Source organism: Columba livia, chromosome 2, assembly GCF_036013475.1.
Source record: "Columba livia isolate bColLiv1 breed racing homer chromosome 2, bColLiv1.pat.W.v2, whole genome shotgun sequence".
Classification (NCBI taxonomy): Eukaryota; Metazoa; Chordata; class Aves; order Columbiformes; family Columbidae; genus Columba; species Columba livia.
This window is the reverse complement of record NC_088603.1, coordinates 124,080,934-124,086,810: the sequence shown is the minus strand read 5'-3', so window position 1 is coordinate 124,086,810 and position 5,877 is coordinate 124,080,934. Positions and strand designations below refer to the sequence as shown.

Sequence of the window (5,877 nt, the reverse complement as noted above, 5' to 3'; positions counted from 1 at the left end):
AGATCCTCTTGTTTATGAGGGTACCAAATGGCAGGATTTTTCCATACAACTGTTTGACCCCATTTGATTTAACAGACTGTCTCCAGACTACTCTGCTCTTTTTTTTCTTGTCTCTTGGTCAAGAATTGACAAATCTGAAACTCAGTACAAACAGCAGATGGGACAATCTCTAGTTTTTGTTTCCATGTCACCAATAGCCATTGAGGGTGAGGAAACCAAGCAAGACCCACAAACACATCTATCCTTTTTTTATCATATTATTGACTAACCTCAGAGAGAAGCAGACAGCCCAGAGCTGCTGCTGTTTTGAAAAACCCACACTTAGGTTTAGGCATCTTAAGTGAGATCCACTCTCATACAGACCTGAAGAGGAGCAGCATGCTTAACACTGCTCCTCAAGCTTCCTGGGGGAGGAGAGGTGAGAGGCAACAAGCTCTGACCTGCTCCAGGAGCAGGGGCTGGAGGCAGTTCACAAGGAGACTGACAAGGCAAGGTGGAAAGGAACACAGAGGTGGATTTTCAGATGCGGAGCAGCTTCTGCCAAAAGGAGATCTGTCAGCAAGATCCTTTGAAGAAAACATGTAGGTAAGAGCCATTAACCACTCTTGGAAGATAAAGAGTGATATAATATTTTTCTTCTACATAAATATCTGTTCCTATATACCTGACTTTGTAAAGCATGCCTAGCATCCAGCTCTCTTATTATCCTCCAATATTATTCCCCTCCTTTCTTATGATCTCCCAGTTGGGAGAAGGGGGGGACACAAACAAAACCAAACCCAAAACCAAACCCAAAACCAAAACCAAACAAACCCACTGCATTGATGGAAAACCACTTCACTTTGGGGAAGCCAAGAAATGCACACTATCCCTGAATTCAGCTCCATGGGACTAAAGAATGCAAGTAATTCATAGCTGTCTTACACCTGTCTAAGTGTCTCTATCTTGTCTTGTATGCTTTCATCCTTAATTTAGGTATCATAGTAGTCAGACATCACTCTAGCACAACTTCTGAGTAGTTCTCTGTGAATATTTGCAATATTTGATATAAGATCAAGCTCCAGCAACTTCACTCAGAGTAAGCCAATACCATCTAACTCTACCAGAAGTGTGTTCAAAGTTAAGGGCTCTGAATGCAGGCTGGTACTGGTGATCCTACCAAGTGATTTTGAGTGCCAGCTTCAGTCCCCACCATATCTTCAGACTACAAGTCTGTAGGCATATCTCTGAGCATGGCTGGACTGTACCCTCCAAAAGATGCTGAGATTCAAACATCAGATAGGCATTTGGTCTTAGCAGACTGTCCACAAGATGGCTGCGGAGACAGCAGGTGGACAGGGTATAGCACAATCTGTGTTTATGGCATCTCAGATATCTGTTTTTCACAGTCCTCTGAAAATGCTCAGTCCAAAGGATGGCCATCAGCATTCGTCTTAAAGTGTTTAGGTAGCACTAACTCTCAGTTTATTTTAGCTCTTCGGCTGAAAATCTGCTACAGCACATCACTCAAAACACCTTTTTCCTTTGCATTTTTTTTTCCTAGGCTGACCCGGAGATGTGCAGATAGGGGACACCGCAGCAGAGGAACAACACTGCACTTATCCGCTTCCTGCTGCTGACAGGCCTGGCTGGGTTTACCTAAGGCTTGACCCCTATCTCTCCTGCACAGCTGCCCAGCCAGATGCTGTGCCCATGGTGGAGATGTGCTACTCATCAAGATAAAAGGAATAAGAATCTATCTCAAAGCACTTAGGTATGATTAAATAAAGGAGGCCATTTCCTGTGCTGCTAATCTGGTGCCTTTCAAAATCACTAACTTCACTTTCTTTTTTTTAAAGTTCCCATCTTTCAATTCTCCTGGGTCTCCTCTATAGTTCTCCTCCTCTTTTCCGGGAAGGGGTGATCCACTTCATGATACGACGGTAGCTCACAGGGCTGATTAAACTGAACTCTGTGCAACAAACCCAGCATTTTTTCCCATGTATGAAATGAAAGAATTGAACTGGTTTCTCTTTTGAGTTTTGTCTGGGTCATGATACCTAATTAACCTGTAGGTTCCTGTACTGGCAGTTACCTGCTCTCCACTTTGAAATCAAGTCATTCTTCTGTTTTGGGAGCTCTACTGCTCTGGAAGTCTTCCTGTCCTTTAATATGATAGAACAAAGAAGAAGCAGATACTGTGAAAAAATGAAAATAACAGACTTATTCAATATGGCCTCTTGCTATACGTTTGAGTATCACAGTCTAAAGTTCAATAACATCTTAACTGCTTGGCCACTAAGAGACAAGGTATTTTAGGACTTTAATATTTGACGAGTATGTACAAAGTCAAGTCTCTAGGTTGTACCTTCCCACTCAGAAGAAATCTAGGGTTTAGACTTTGCGACCTCCACACTTTTTTTTTTCTTGTTTCCAGAAACTCAGTCAGATTACATACCTTGCCGGGCTTTCCCCATTAGATACCAGATGCTACATGCATGGATGGGAATGTGACTGCCATAACTTGTCAGAGCCCACCTTCAGCGCACCCTACTTAGGGTCACCAGTAGTCCGTGGGTAATCAAAGTCTACAGAAAAACATGCAACTGATATTCCTCTGCTGCAAAGCATAGCACAGACCTAAGTAATTTACACACTGAGCCTGACTTTTCCTTACCTTATGCTACAGTCTTTTACATTTGTGTAGAGGGATGGTAAACCACCACCAGTCAGCATGGTAACACAAGGTGTGAAAAAATGGAGAATGAGGTTTCTGGCTCATAGAAATCTACATTTTCCCATATGTTTTTCTTTTCTATAAACATAGTATTTAGTTAGTAGTAAAATAAGATTTAAAGCTGGACATTTTGGAAACAATGGAAATCAGTAAAACCAGTGTTCTTTATTCTTCCTCGGTCAGACTTTACTCCGCAATTTCAAAATACGTGCTCTGTTTTGGAGCTGACATTTTGCTCTAACTTTAATTTCATGCATGTGCCACAGATTGTAAGACTATGCCATGACATAAAATGCAATTGTATGCGTGAGAATGTTCTGCACTAGCTGCGTGGAGACTGATTGCTAAATCTCCCAGAAACCTCAGCTTTTCTGCATCCCAGAGCTGCTCATCATTAGAATTCCCCAGGTTTCCACCTCCTTCTTCAATAGCCATCTGGCCTGTCCACACTCCAGCTGCAGTCAGACATCCCTCACCACTTACACCTGATCTTTTGACTCCACACACCTGAAACAATTCTTGCTCAATCTATCAAGCAATATAAAATTAGACAATTGGGAAAGCTCTTCCAAAAGCTAAGAACAAATTGCCCAGCTTAAAATCACCACTCCTTTTCCATGGTAGCCCGGGCAGTATTAAAATGGAGGGGAAGCTTTATTTGTGGAAGAAAATGCAAGTGTGTTTCAATACCACAGTGCATCCTGATGGAATAGCATTTGTAAAAGTTCATACTTCTTTGGCAGTTGTTCTTCTGATGCTTGCAGTTGGGATACTTTGATGGACACCTCCATCATGACCTCCTGCTAGTTAGCAAATCAAAGTTTAACATGAAAAGGAAGGTAGTATCTACTCAGAAGGGCATTGCAGAGGAGGAAAGCAGCACAAGGAATGCTCACATGCCAGGCACTGAGTGTTTGCAGACTGTCACTGAATCGTGGTGGGACGTGAGGCCAGGAGGAAGAAGCTGCTATGCCTTAAAACTACCTTGTCTCAAACCTTAAGGACATCCACTCTATAATAAAGACCTTTTTTTTTTTTTCACTCCTGTTTAGTCCTTCTTCATTTTCCATATCAGAAGGCAATTTTCAGTTAGTTTCAGTATTTTGTCCACAAAACATGTGAGAGAAAAAAAAAAAAGCCTCTTTTATTTTTATACAACCATTTTCAAACTCTTCCAAACAGTAGCCTTTTGTTAGTTTATAGCTTAGTTAGGTTAGAACAAGCTGTTCTATATCAGCAAGAAATCTGTTACAGGACAGACCCCAGCATGATGACAAGAGATGGGTAAACCTCAAAAGGCCTAAGATCTGGTTTGGTTTCCATGAAGGTGAACCTCTGGGGATCATTGCTTCCTGTTGGGGGATCTGCTTTTGGAAAAAACAACAAGAGGTAGCATTGTTTTTAATGTTATTTTCTGCTCCTGGTTTTAGGCCAAACTTGAGAGTGCAGAGGTGCTCAATTACTTTAATGAACAAATACAATAGTTTTGCAGCCTGCAAATAGATTTGCTTGTGGTTCGCTTCCCATACTTTATTTTTATTCTATCACTGAATATGGTGTCCTTGCATGAGAGCTTGCCAAATCAAGAACATCTGATTTTTTATACTACTTCTATCAATGACACAGCAACCACAGAAATATACTTTCTGTTAATATTTTTTGCATTTCTCATTAGAAGTCAGTCTGTTCTTAATACCTGTTAGAGTCCCATTGACTTCCATGGAGCAGTTCCAGATTTACATCAGTCATCATTAAGAGTTGTTACATCACCAGGCTCATAGCAATAACTTAATTAAAATTAGTTTTGCTTATGTTACTCCTCATTTTTTTCCAGTAAAGTAAAACAAACCTTAAAGGAGATTTCCTCACTGGTCAGCCTGGAGAGCCCACATGCTGCCTTTCCCCTCTCTCCCCTTCCCGTGCCCAGTCTCCTCTCACCAGTCCACTCTCACACACACTGTTTTATAGTAATGGGGTCAGTAGAAAACATAGAGTTCAGCACTATAGAAGTGGAAACAGAAAGCAGCCATGGGCAATTAACCAGGGCTGTGACTGCTTATGTTTGGTTCCTGCTTCCATTTCTGTTTCCATGGAAATGGACATCAGATCATTGGAAATAAAGTAAATTTTCTACTTCTCCTCACCTTCATATTAGCTAGGCTATACAATCCAAATAAATCTAAATTTAACTAATTAAATGTGAATTTGGAAATCTTTTCATTTCATTGAAATAAACCGACAAAAGCAACATCGCTTTTGAAGTACTCAGATGCTATTGGTTGTCCTTTGGGAAAGGAGTGGGTAAGTTTGCCCACCCCTTTTTGCTTTGTAAGGTATGGAAACATGCAAACATCCATCCTACCCCTTGCTCTGTGCTCCTGCCTGCCCATTAATATTGTTGTGCTGAACAGTACTCATCACTTGCCCATTAGGGGTCATTTAAGCATAAATGACCCCCCTTACAGAGACTGTGTGGGTTAAAGACCTCTTCTTTGTCTGCCTGCTAAAGCTTTGAGGTTCATTTGTGTTGCAGAGCAGCTGCATAAAAAAAAGGTTCAAGCCCACCTTTAAAGGTCATATGGTCTCAGAGGAGGAGCTTTGACCTAGGAAGGTTTCCCAGGTGAAAAGCTCAGGGTTTGGGAACAAAAAAAAAACGAGTTTTTTAAGATTTCACATTCCTGTGAGATACTAAGAAAGATAAGACTTGTGTCTTTTGTAAACAAACATATTAGACTCTGAACACTTGATTTCTTCTCTAGATGTGAAGCTGATCTGCAAAACTGCCAAACCTGTAGAGGGGTAACAACAATTTTCAGTTTGGCTTCTGACACAACAGATCACAGACAAAATCTCGAGGGCCAGTTTCAACAAAAATATCTCATGGCACGAGTCAATATTCTTCCAGATGCAGCAATTGCCTTTATTAGTCGGAGAATGAAGGCACTACTTGAAACAACCTGCTAGTCTGCCAATGTTTATTAACCACCAGAAGATGCTTCATACTTTTTTTCTCAAAGCAGCCTTCTAATTCTCTTAAACCCAATGAACTAATAGAAACTTGCCGACAAAATAGCACTAAATAGTATCTCTGCTTGAACTGGCATCGCACTTTGCAATTTGCAGTGATTGAAAGCATAAATATCATTACTATATTAATGCAA

At 40.9% G+C, this 5,877-nt stretch overlaps 1 long non-coding RNA gene across 1 annotated transcript; it reads left to right on the top strand.

The window, feature by feature from the left end:
• The first annotated feature begins 369 nt into the window (after positions 1–369).
• On the top strand, positions 370–1,792 carry LOC135578640 (uncharacterized). The gene is made up of 2 exons (XR_010470576.1): positions 370–585; positions 1,544–1,792. It is a non-coding gene; the product is annotated as an uncharacterized LOC135578640 (long non-coding RNA).
• The last annotated feature ends 4,085 nt before the right edge of the window (positions 1,793–5,877 follow it).